Source organism: Gracilinanus agilis, chromosome 6 (genome assembly GCF_016433145.1).
Source record: "Gracilinanus agilis isolate LMUSP501 chromosome 6, AgileGrace, whole genome shotgun sequence".
In the NCBI taxonomy this organism is placed as follows: domain Eukaryota; kingdom Metazoa; phylum Chordata; class Mammalia; order Didelphimorphia; family Didelphidae; genus Gracilinanus; species Gracilinanus agilis.
The window spans coordinates 219,043,927-219,057,429 of NC_058135.1; the positions used below are offsets into that span (position 1 = coordinate 219,043,927).

The following is a 13,503-nucleotide window of genomic DNA, read 5'->3' on the forward strand; positions in this document are numbered from 1 at the left end:
GCTAATACAAACTTCCTTAAAGTAAAGTCAAAAAATCAAGACCTCTTACATGATAGAGACACATCAGGGGGCTAAATATCAATTGCTATCTTTCAGGTGACTCTGCTGTTTGGCCAAATCCCCATGTTCAAATGGCATACCTAAAGGGTTGAAAAATACATTAGAAGAATTTCTGTGGTGGAATGAGCTTTTTCAGAAATAATAACAAAAAGCAGGTCTGAAGTAAAGGATAGGAACGGAAATTTAACAGGATAGACGAATGAACGCCAACCTTGGAATTCAATCTATTCTAATGGAGAATGCTAGACTTCCATAGTTGGAAGTGTCTTCAGAAGTTACCTAGTTCAATTCCTGCTCAACATACCTGTCTACCCCATAGCATATCCCAAATGATTATCCGGTGTCTGCTTGAAGACCTCAGTGGAGATATACATCTATATTATTTCCATTGATTTTCACCCAAATGCCTTCCACCATAAATACCCAAATTCCTGGATTTCCTAAGCTTGGCATATCTCCTTCACAGGATCATAGAATTAGACCTTATTGGGTCCTGAGAGGGCAATCCAACCTCTTCAGTATTTACATAAGGAAACCACTGTCCAGCAAGATTAAGTGACCAACGTTACATCATGGTTACAGAGCTTCAATGTGAACCCGAGTCCTTTAATTTCCCACTTCATGCTTCCTATTCTTTCATACTGCCTTCATTCAGAACATAAAATATGATTATATTTTTCATATTCTGTTCCTTTTAAATAAGATAGATTCTTCCAGAGCTGTATTCAAGTCCAGAGTCCCATCTAAAGTCTCTCATATCAGGGAGTATTATATTAGTTACTTAGAGGTACAGCTGAACACTGGGCCAAGTTCTGATTCAAGGTCATCTCTCTCCTACTACAACCTTCACACTGTTTCCCTTTTCAAGAAAGAGTGAATCTGCAGTGACTGAATTATTGAGATACAAGGACAGTGTGCACTGAAGTATCAGAAAAGACATGGAGATAAAAGAGTTCTGTGTTCCAGCAACAGCAAGCAGGGAAGGGGGAAAGAGCAAACATTTAAATAGCACCACTTTTGTGCCGGGCACTGTGCTAACTGCTTTTTACAAATATTACTTCATTTGGTCCTCAGAGCAACCCTACAAGATAAGTGCTGTTGTTATCCCCATTTTACGGTTAAGGAAACTGAGGAAAACAAGTTAAGTGACTTGCCCACATTCACTGTGTAACCCCACAGTGTCTGAGGACAGATTTTAATTCAGGTCTTTCTGCCTTTAAGTCCAGCACTCTATCCACTGCAATACCAGCAGGCCAGTTAGGCTGAACCACAGAGATCATGAAGAATAATGTATAATATTCCTAGAAAGGTAAGAAACAGGCAGATTCAAAGGGCTTTAAAGGTCAGAAGGTTTTGTATTTTATCCTAGAGGCAAGAGAGAACCCATAGAGCTTCTTCTTAAGTAGGAAAATGGCATTATCAAACATTTGCTTCAGAAATATCAATTTGATAGCTGAATTGAAGACAGATTGAATAGGGGAGAGGCTAGAGGCTGGCACATCAATTGGGCTATTATAACAGATCCAATGAGGAGTAATGAGGTCCAAAAATAGAGAAGTGGCCATGTAAGTGAGAAGGAAAAGGTAATCAGAACATTTAATGTGGAGGTAGAAGCCCCGAGAGTTGGCAGTTGGGTAGAGGTGAAGGGTCAGGAAGAAGGAAGAATCAAGGAGGACAAGGGCTGGGTGATAGGAAGGATGGTGATGTTCTCAACAGAAATAGATAAGGAAGTTAGAAAAACCAACAAGATTTGGATCAGGATGGAGAGGGGATTATGAATTCTTTTTTGGGACATGTTAAGTTTATGATTTCTCTTGCCTCGTGCCCAATTGTTTCATCTTTCTCTTTGTTTAAAGCTTAGCTCTAGTGCTTCCATGAAGCACTCCCTGATGCCCCGAGCAGGAAGTGATCAAATTTTCCTCTGGTATTCTATCTGGATTTCTCCTTTGGCCCCTTCAATTCCATTCAGTTCAGGCTCCTTTAGAGCAGGAGCCATCTAGTTTCTGCCTTTGTATCTGTACCTGGGGACATACAGCAGACATTTAATAAATGCTTGTTGGATTTTATGAATTTAGCAGACATTTATTAAATGCCTGTCATGTGCAAGTCTCTTTCTCACCCTATTCCATATCACATCAATATGTATACTTGTTATGTCTCAGTTCCATCACCAACCCAGCTTTACCTTCCCAGAGACTACAAGCTGCCTGAAGATGGGATGGTGGTGAAGAATGACATATACACAGAAAAGTGCAATACAAAGTAGAAGGTGAAGGATGATCCCATGAAGCTTCATTGTTTAACTTTCAGACAGCTAGAGAAATGTTTGGCGGTCATTGCTCAAAGCAGAGGCCCTGGCATTTTAAATGATTAATTAGCTCCCTTTAAAAATCTGGACATAGGCAGGGGCACGACATCTGATGAACATTCATGGAAAGCTCATCTCTTTATATTCAGATCTGATGCTCAGCCACCCGCCTTGTTCAGAACCACCTGTTCCTTTGCAATGATCCCCAAATTGGCTTTTGACTTCAAATCTTATTAGCAAAGCTCAGTCAATTCTCATTTAATTCATTCCCTCATCCCCTCATATCCCCTGATCTTCTAGGACTTCACAGTCCTCCTGTGCATTTCCCCCATTTTAATTTGTATGATATTACATAGCGTGCACATATCCTATACAGCTTAAATTATAAGCTGACTAAGAATAAGGATAGTTTTATTTCCGGTTTCCTCCAGTTGGTTCACAGAAGGTGTATAATAAAGATTGTGGACTTTAATTGAATTACTAGAGAACAAGCCAAAAAACTCAAGCATTCTTAGCAATAAATAATAATGCACTACACATTCATTGAAATGAAGCAATAAAGAATGAAAAAGAATAAGCCCCCAGTGATGTCCACCTCCTGTGCCCCATTGTGGTGTGGAAAAGGACCCTGGGTTTTCTGAGGCTGTGCCAGTGGCTCCCCAAACTTGTCCACATTCTAAAAGATGGAAAGGCTTTAACAATAAGCCCAGGGACAGGGACAGCTTAGCCTCAGTGCAGAAAGACAAGTGACTAGAGAAGTAACCATCACCTAGCAAATTGCTTTGGCCTCCTGAGTTGAAAGAAGACTACCTGCAAAGTTATAGTGGGGCTGGTATCTGCCACAGAGGAAGGGGTGTCCACTCTACAAAATCTTGGAACCTTTAAAACAGCATCATTGGTGTCCACTGCTCCAAGCCATAACTTACTATTCTAGTTTAGCTCCTCTGCTTATTTAGTCTGGTTGGCTAGGAAATGTATATTCAAAGCTTAGACTTTACAGAGTCTTGGGTTCAAGTATGGGTGCCTGAAAGTATTATTTAATTATATCAGGCTATTCTTGGAGAGTAGGGCAGGGAAGTGGCAAAGTGGATAAAGGGCCAGCCTTGGAGTCACAAAGACCTGGGTTCAAATCCAACCTCAGACATTTACTAGCTATGTGACCCTGGGCAAGTCACTTAACCCCATTTTCCTCAGTTTCCTTACCTGTAAAATGAACTGGAGAAGGAAACGGCAAATCACCCCAGTATTTCTCCCAAGAAAATCCCAAATTGGGTGATAAAGAGTCAGACACAACTGACACAACTGAACATCAAAAACTCTTAGAGAGAAACTTGGTGTAGTACATAAAATGCTACAATTAGAATCAGGTTACTTAAATATACTTTGAGTCTGGATACTTAAATATAAATCCCAGCTCCGTGACTTACTAGAAAATCATTCCTCTCCCTCTTTGCTAGTTAAATTTCTACAACACCTTTAAAGTCCATCTCAAATGCTACTTTCTCCAAGAAGCCCTCCTGGATCCTCACTGCTTAGAACGACCTTCCCCTTAAACCCTCATCTAACAATTTGACAGCATCTCTCTACTTAATCAATATGTATATTATGGTTGCTTGTGTATTGAGCTGTTTATAATAATAGTTCGTATTGATAGAGTGCTTTAAAGCACTTTTCTCACAGTGACTATTAGGTAGAACAAGAATTAATCTCCATTTTGCAAATGAAGGAAAACTTCAGAGAAAACTTATGAAACTTACTCATGATCAGAGCTAATAAATAAGGGTCAAAACTGGAATTCTTCCTAAGAGACTATAAATTTCATGAGGGTAGTGTCTCTTTGTTGTCTCTCCTGGGACTTACAGAAGCAATCCAGTGATGGTTCAGTGGATAGAACCCTAGGCATGGAATAAGGGAGACCTGAGTTCAAATGTAACCTTAGACATTTACTAGCTATGTGACCCTGGGAAAGTCACTTAACCCTGTTTGCCTCAGTTTCCTCATGTAAAATGAGCTAGAGAAGAAAATGGCAAAACACTCTAGTAGTTTTGCCAAAAAAAAATGGGGTCACAAAGAGTCAGACATGACTGAAAAACAACTGAACAACAATAGCAACTACCTTATAGGGCTGTTGGGAGAGCCCAGCACATAGTAGGTGCCATATAAGTATGTATTCCCTTTACTTCACTTAGTGCTCAGCAAACAGTAACTCCTTTGTAATTGTTTAATTAAACTGAACCTCCTCACTCTGACCTTCTTCGTTTTTTTCTCATCTGTCAAACTGGCATCATATCACTTGGACTAATTCCCTCCGAGAAGCAATGTCAAGATCAAATGCGATAACTCTCCCTCCTTGTTGGAGGTAGATAATGTTAACAGTGAAGTACCATGTAAGTTATTATAAAGAATACTGCTTTGATCAGTCCCTGTGAGGAAACTAAAGATTATAGAGTAGAAACAGTATCTTCCTTGAAGACATAGGACCTGAGTTCAAATTCTAACCTCCAGTGAGTTACCTTCTCTGAGCCTCAGTTTTGCCCTCTAGAAAATGAGAGGTGTAGACTAAATAACATCAGAAGTTTCTCCTGTGGCATATAATATCATTCCTAGGATTTGAATTCAAGTCTTGGGTCTCAATAAGTCACAGAATGTTGACTGAGATAAGTTAGGCTATCCAAATTGTTTTATAGATGAAGAAATTAAGGCACAGAGAGGGGAAAATATTTGACTGAGGTCACAGAGCTACTGTCAAAGTAAGGATTTACAGCTGGGGTCTTTGACTTTGAGTTTAATTTCTTTCTGTTACTCTATACTGCTTTTCTTTGTTGAAAGGGAGCATAATTATCCTTCCTGATGCCAAACTCAAGTAATAAGGTAGTATCCATAAAAAAGGGGAAGGAGAGAGAGGGAGTGACGAGGAGAAGGGAAAGAAAGAAAGAAGAGGAGGAGGAGGAGAAGGAGAAGGAGGGAGGGGGGAGGAGGGGGAAGAAATAAAATAGGGAAGAGGACAGGAAAGAAGGGAAGGAGAGGAGAAAGGAAGAATTCAAATGAGACAGATTCTGGCTTTTGAATGCATAACTTCATATAATAGGAATGTCTCCTCTTGGCTGCCAAATTTCAAGGTCTAAACTGAAAACCACAGGTAACATGGGGAGATAGGCTTGTTCCCTTGCAATCAACAATTAGATTTTAGTCTGGCAGCCCATACTCAGCCAAGTTCACCATCTGTTTCATATGCAGATAGGCCTTGCAACTAAATAAACTCTGGACTCCAAGATGAACCTTGGGTGGGATGGCAATACACTAGTGTCTTATTCAATTTGTATCTGCTTTTCTTTCCTGTATTGTCTATATTTCACACCTCTCCTTGGCTTGGCTATCTCTGAACAATGTCCTCCTCATTGATTTTACAAAGCACCCTCTCAATTCACAAGCAGACCAGCAAAAACAACTTACCCTGAAAAGACAAATACTCCACACTTTAAAAATGAGAATCCAAATGCTGTCTTCTCTGCCTTTGACTTTATAAAGAGTTGCCACATTAAATAATTAATAAATAATAACAGCTAGCATTTATATAGCACTTTACAAATATCTCATTTTGTCTTCACAACCACCCTCAGTGCTATTATCATTCCCATTTTGCAAATGAAGAAACTGAGGTGAAGTGTTTTTTTCCAAAGTTACACAGCTAGTAGGGGTCTATAGCTAGATTTGAACTCCAGTCTTCCTAAATCCAGGTCTAGAACTCTACCCACTACACCACCTCTTGAATCATTTATAGTAAGGAATCTTAAAACAAAGAATGCCAAATCTGTAAAGATCTTGGAACGGTGAATAGCAGAGCTGGAAAGGCTTTTTTTAAGTATCATGGAATCATAGGATCACAGATTTGAGCTGGACTTTGCACACCATTTAGTCCAACCAACTCCTTCATTTTGTATATGAGCATATTTCAGTTAAAGAGGCTAAATGATTTGCTCAAGGTTACACAAATGGCAAAGGTAGATTTTGAGCCTATTTATCTATTCCACACCCCTTATTTTATAGTCCAAGAAACTGAACCCAGAGAATGATTTTCCCAAGACCCACATCTCCTTAACATCCAAGTCCAATGTTCTTTTTGCATCCTTATGGGCTTTAATCAAAGTCAAGAAAGTAGGACCTGGAAGTGGGATGGTTTTCATTTTGAGAATGAGGAGATTTTCAATGGAGAGGTAAAACCTTATCAAAGCAGAAATAGTTCTAAATAAGTATTTAAGGCACACTTGAACGGTTCCTATATAGATTAACCATATTTTTTAAAGCAGACCAATGAATTGAAAAGTAAACATTATTGAAAAGTAAAGAGTGATAAGTACCCATCATTTGAGGAAATCGTGCTAATCAGTAAACTTAATTTTTTTTCTGAGCTCCCAAGGAAGAGATCAAAGCTGGAACAATTCCTGTGGATCAGAGCATGATCTTAGGTCAAATGCCTGAAGCTAAGGAGAAGGGAGGACCTCTGTCTAGCAGGAAATATATAGGTCTTTCCTGAGCTGCCTGGTACCTCCTTAGCACCCCATCTTCCACCCAATGTAAGTGGAGAACAGAAGATGCATATGAGAAAATGTTAAATTAGAAACAAGACCTGGCAACAAACTGGATGGGTGGAGTAGATACAACTAAGGAGTTGAGGATGATACTGAGGTTGGGAGTTTGGGTGACAGGGAGAATAATAGTGCCTTTAACAGTAACAGGAAAATTGAAAAGGGAGAATAGTTTAGGGTGGGGAAAAGATAATGGGGTCTATTTTATACCTGTTAAGTTTAAGATGTCTATGAGGCATCTAATTTGCATTGTTTAAAAGGTAGTTGGTCACAGAAGAAAAACAACTGCTTGAACACATGGGCTGATGGGGATATTATTGGGGATGAAGACACTAAATGATAACTCTAGTCCAACTATCAATAATATGGAATTAGGTCTTGATCAATGATACATGTAAAACCCAGTGGAATTGTGCGTCAGCCAGGGGGGTTTAGGGGGGTTCAGGGGAAAGGGAAAGAACATGAAATATGTAACTAAGAGAAAATATTCAAAATTAAAATTTTAAAAATTAAAATAAAATAAAATGTAGTTGGTGATTCAGGATTTCAGTTCAAAAGAAAGATTAGAGGATAAGCAGGTCATAGGCATGTGATAATAATAATACAGGTATCCCTTCCATATCATAGTTCAGAAATGCATAAAATATATGTATAGTATTGTATAATATCAACTCATAAATTTATATAAGGGATTTTGAGCGACTGAATTAAAGTAGCATTCACATAAGAGAAAGAAATCAGGGTTAGAGATATCATGGCAGCCTAAGACTTTGCAGCTCATTGGATATTGGAGTAAATAGGAAGAAGAAAGAATCAAAAACAGCCCTGAAGTTGTAAATATAGGTGAGTGAAAGGGTGGCAGTAACTTTAGCAGATAAAAAAAAAACGTTGGGAATTTTGGAGAAGGGAAGTATTTAGGTTATGGAAGATTAAGATTTAGCTTGGAATGATACCCATTGGAAGTCATGTTAACTTTTCTGAAAAATAAAAATTATTAAATGGAAAAAAATAAAAGATATAAAAAACAAAAAAAAGAAGTCTAGGTAGAGATATCCAGCAGATCTGGGACTGCATTCCTAGAAAGACATTTGAACTGAGTATATAATTTGGGGGGATCATCTGCCTAGAGAAAATTGTACCCTCAGAGTTAATACCTAGAGAGAGAATGTGTGAGAGAGAGACTGAGAGAGAATATGGTTGAACATATTCTGCTGCTCCTGGAAGAGATAAGAAGTTATAGAGTCAAGGATAGAAGGAGAGGGTTTGACCATGACAAAGAGAAGGGCCACCTCTACCTGAAAATCATAGCACAGAAGGAAATAATGAGGGACAACCCAAATGGGGTTTTGAGGAAAGGTATGGAGATGAGGAGTTCCCTGTGAATGTCCTTGGCATTGTCAGCAAAGTAGGAATAAGACTCTCCAGTGAAACAGAACAAGCAAGGGAATCAGACAGAGGGATTGAAGATATAGAGTAATGTGTAGAGCAGAATCTTGAGGATTGTTATAAAGTCAATCAAGGAAGAATAATCAGACTCTTGTGCACGACTGAACACCTTGTTTGAGAAGAGAGAGGCAATTGTTGTACAGTGGATAGAGAAAGGGACTTGCAGTTAGGAGCCCTGAGTTTGAATTGTGACTTTGCTACAGACTTGCTTTCTTTTCTTTTAGAAACATTTTCCATGCCCCTTGGAGACATTAGGTTTTGGACAATTAAAGGGACACATTTCTTCACCTCCTATTAAAATGTTATCAGCATATCACCCCTTCCAATTTCTCAAATAAATTTACCTTTTTTAGGTTAAACAACACTCCAGGAATGGTTGACCTAGAAAAATACAAGACTTGGGACATGATAGCTGTGTTCAATTAACTGAAAAGTGTTATTCTTGTTCTGAAGAGCCCCAGCGAGAACTAGGAGAAATGGGGAAATTCCAGTAAACCAACAGCATCTGCCTTCCTTTATCTTCCTCCCAATGGCCCCAGTTCTCCATTCTGAAACTGCGTTGAATAATTCTAATCCTTCTTCTACAAAACATGATAAAGCATGTGAAAGAGTTTTGTAAACTGTGGCCAGTATACAGAAATGGGGAGAGGAATAATGGTCTTTTGGTGCTTAATAACTTACAAATCCCTTTCTGTTTTTTTTCTTTTTGTTTTGTTTTGAGCCTAAATCTCATTATCATGGCCAGAGCCAACCCCTCTACAGATAAGCAAGAAAGCTTTGACCACCATTTTTTATCTAGACCAATTCAGAACTTCATAGGCAAACTCTGCTGGCTCCAGAGGGCTTATACTATTGGGCCCAGACTTGGTTCAGGCACCCAATTAGCTTTAGTAATTCAGAACTCTCAAGCTGAGCTCAAGAGATCTACCTATCTCAGCCTCCCCAGAAACAGGACTGAGCAGGTGGGTGCCATCATACCTTGCTGCAAATCCCTTTCACATACCTCTTATTTATCCTCAAAATATGTGAGACATAACATCCAGGGTTAAGAACAGCCAAGGCTCAACACCCAAGGGGAAGAAACACAGAGATGTGGCATGATGCCCACATGCAGGCCAAGCAGACCATAGCGCCCAACAGAGATCAGACCAAGAAAGAACAATGAGATGACATCACCAGAAGATACCATGTAAGGCATGAATGATCCCACATGTGCCCTGATCTGTGTGGGTCCTTCCCATGGTTCCTATGTGTATACTCCCTGCATGATCCCAATGCAGGTCAATGCTTCTCACTGCTGGAGTATAGGTTTGTGAGAAAGTGTACCCCAGATTCTTGAGGAAAATGCTCTACTGCTGTTTTTATTGGCTATATTCTCTCATTAATGATTTTGCTTTAAGAAACACACACACACACACACACACACACACACACACACACACACACACAGAGAGAGAGAGAGAAAACTTATGAGGGCAGAGCTCAGGATTTAGAACCAGAAGAAACCTTAGGGATCACCCTAGGGATCTAACTCCCTCATTGCAGAAATGAAGAAACTGAGGCACAGAAAGGAGTAACTTGTCCAACTTCCCACAGCACTGCATCTGATTGCCCCTGTCCATAATAATCTCACACATGCAAATTGGGAGGAAAATAATTAAGAGATTGGCTGTAATCTAACAACCGGAGAGTTGAATGAATCTAGTCATTCCTACCAAATAATCTTCTAGTGGAACCCTAACATTGCCTCTCCCCACGTGGCCAGTCCCTGCAAACCAGTATCTGTAGCATGACTAGAGCCCAGAGATTCAAATAAAATTACCAAACCAATTCCTGACTTCCCTATAAAATCTCACAAAAGACAAGAGGAAACTCATTACTGATCAACAGATGAAACCAAAGGCTAGAAGTGAAAGTCTCCACATCTGCTCTCTGTACATTCCCAAAGAAGAGATGGGCCTCTTGGTGAAGAACACAGCATTTCACTTGGAAAGGAAGAGTGACTTACTTTCCTTCCAGCTTTAATCAGAAAAATCATGGCTTCATTTTCTAAAGCACTTTCAGATTTACCAAGTGCTTTTCTCACAACTGACCCAATGAGGTCAGTAGGTAGCTTAAGGATTTTTAATCTCCATTTTACAAACTGAGAAGCCAGGGCACTAGGCAAAGAAAGTTTTGCTCCAGGTCCCACTGTAAGCGTTAGTAGCAAGACTAGAACTCGGGTTTCTTGTCTCAAACTCCAGTGCACTTTCCTCTACATGGAACCATGACCCTTATTTTTCAGTAAGGCATTGGTAATATATTCCTGACCTTTTTTTGGAATAAATTTTTCAGCCGGTCCCTTTGATGAGATCTCACATTCCTGATTTAAGATTAGAGCACAGTTTCATTTCTAAGGCACAAATGCATGTTGAAAGAGGAGAGATGTGACTCCAACAGAAATGAGGACAGCCCTTTAACTAGGACCTTGTTATTACAGATAATTAAATGCTGAAGAAAGCCCCCAAAGGATTAAAAATCCAGTGGCTCCAAGGGCTGACAGACATCGAGGCCAGACATCCTGCAGGAGCCTGCATAAAAGTAGCTCTGTTCTAAAGGAAGGAACCAACCTCGCTGAGTGTTGGAAGCTCCCAGACCTTAGTCACTGGTTATATCTGCTGGGAAGTTATTTTTTCAGAGTTTAGGGCACATTTTAAAAAAAGATAAGAAAACCTTCCAGCCTAATAATTTTGAAGTTAGGACAATGGAAGGACCAGGGAGTCTAGATGGTTTTATAGAGGAGATGGAAGCTACTTAGAAATCTTCCTATTCCTTTTCAAGAATCACAAAAGGTTAAAGCTGGCAGGGTCCTAGAAGATCATCTAACTCTTTCATTTTACAGAGGAGGAAATTGAGGCTTACAAAAAAGGAAGCAACTTGCCCAAGGTTACACCAGTGATAAATGATAGAGCCTGGATTTGAACTGGACTTTTCCAAATACAGACATTGAGATAATTACTTTACATTGGACTTTCTCCAAGTAGGAAAGACACTGGTCCTGGGATCTGGAGACCCGTGCTCATGTCCCAGCTCTCTCACTTATAGGTTGTATGACCTTACATACCTCACTTAACTCCCCTAAGCTTCAATTTTCTCATTCTAAAACTGAAAAAGTTGGACTGCATGACTTTCCAGATCATCTTCTTCCTGCTCTGTAAGATTTTATGATTAGTAGAATTACCATATTGTAAGGAACCTTGGGGGCTATAACTACCCAAATAGTGCCAAATACAACACCTCCAAGTGGCCACCAAGAGTCAATTTGGAGACTCCTGTTGATCAATAATGCACTATGTTTCAATTCAGCTCATTTCATTTCAGGAAAGTTCTAATGTTAGGAAGCTTTTTCTTATATTGGGGCAAAGTATTCCTCCCTGTTACTTAACCCACTGCCCTTAGTTCTGTCCTCGAGGGCCATGTAGAATTTGTCTAATCCCCTTTCCCTCTCATAACCCCTTACGTATTTGAAGAGATCTACACTCTCCCCTCAAATCCTTCTCTGGGCTAAACATCCCAGGTCTTCCAAATAGTTTCAATCTTCTCTAAAAAAATCATCTAAACTCTCTGGTCCTTTCTTTGTCTTAAATGCAAAATGTTCAGGCTAGGAGGTTTCCTTATCTTCTTTTTAACATGTCCTAAATCCTGAAGAAAAAAAAAGAATTTTTCACTGAGATTGGTTCACTCCAGATCTAGAGCTGCTCAATGTCTGATCTTCTTACATTCTGATCTTGACTCCTTTCACCATGTGGGGTCTCCTCTTCGGGACAAGCCTCTTTTCAAGAAGCAATGTCCAGAACTGAACACCATATTGCAAATGGCGGCTGACCAGAGGAGAGAAGCAAGGCTCTGTCCCTAAAAAGCACGTCATAGACACCACATTTATTCTGGCAGAACCACCTCTACCTTGTTTCCCAGAAATTAGAAATATTCTCCAGGGAAATCTAGACTTCTGGAACTAATGCTTCTTGAATTTTCATCTTTCTCACCAGACCAATATTTGACCTCAGAGTAGGAGTATCCTTCATGCAGATATTGTATGAGATCTTTTTAAATCCCATCTACAGATCTTTGAGATAGATTCAAAGTGATTATCTAGATTTGTTATGGCAATGCCCTCTCTTTTAGATTACAGAAGTACCTTCCTCCAAGAAGCACTAGTTGAACCTACTAGGTTAAATTTAAAAAAAAAAAATAAGTGATGATTAGAAGGCATTTTACTAGACAATATTTCCAAAAATAAAATAAAAGCCATCCTATTTGGGGAAAAAAATATAATAGTTGACAGCCTGTTTAGGATTATAGGATTTAAAGTCAGTTGACCCTTAAAAGTTGTAGTCTGACCACTTAATTTTACAGATGAGGAAACTGAAGTGTAGAGAGACAAAGAAATGTGTTCAAGGTTACACATTTGACAAATATGTGTGTTGTGGAAGATCAATATTCAAATAAAAAAGAGGGCAAATTAGGGTGGAATAGGGAGCAGAAAAGGTGCAGGGAAAGTCCCAAGTGACATATCTTATATTTCTGGAGTGCTTCATGATTAGGTATTTTTATATCCATTGTGTCATTTGTTCACCCCAATAAAACTGAAAAGTATGTAATGCAAGTATCATTATTCTCATTTTTACAGATGTAGAAGCTCAAATTCAAGGAGAAGAAGTGACTTGCCCAAGATCACACAGTTTATAAACTGTTGAGCTGGGGACTTGAACCTGGGTCTTCTGGCTCCAAGGCCCGTGCTATTTCTCTGCCAGGACAAACGGTAAGGAAATCTTGGCTGCACATCCCAGGTCTGATAGGGCCTTAAATTTCCTCTTTACAAGGTATGGTTTTCATTCTTAACTGATAAAAAGACAGTAGCTATTAAGAAGGGTTTTGATGCAGCCAAACTATTTTGTGAAACATATATTATGTAATTAATATGTATAAGATTATGTTACATATATACATATAAAGCTTTCCCTAATAAAAGGAGAAAGAGAAAGAGAAAGAGAAAGAGAGAGAGAGAGAGAGAGAGAGAGAGAGAGAGAGAGAGAGAGAGAGAGAGAGAGCTGTCTCTTATAC

At 39.3% G+C, this 13,503-nt stretch overlaps 1 protein-coding gene across 1 annotated transcript in view; it reads right to left on the bottom strand.

Annotated features, from left to right (window-relative positions):
- DOK7 (docking protein 7) overlaps window positions 1-13,503 on the bottom strand; it is a 120,751-nt gene that overhangs the window by 21,215 nt on the left and 86,033 nt on the right. The gene's annotated exons all lie outside the window — the stretch shown is intronic.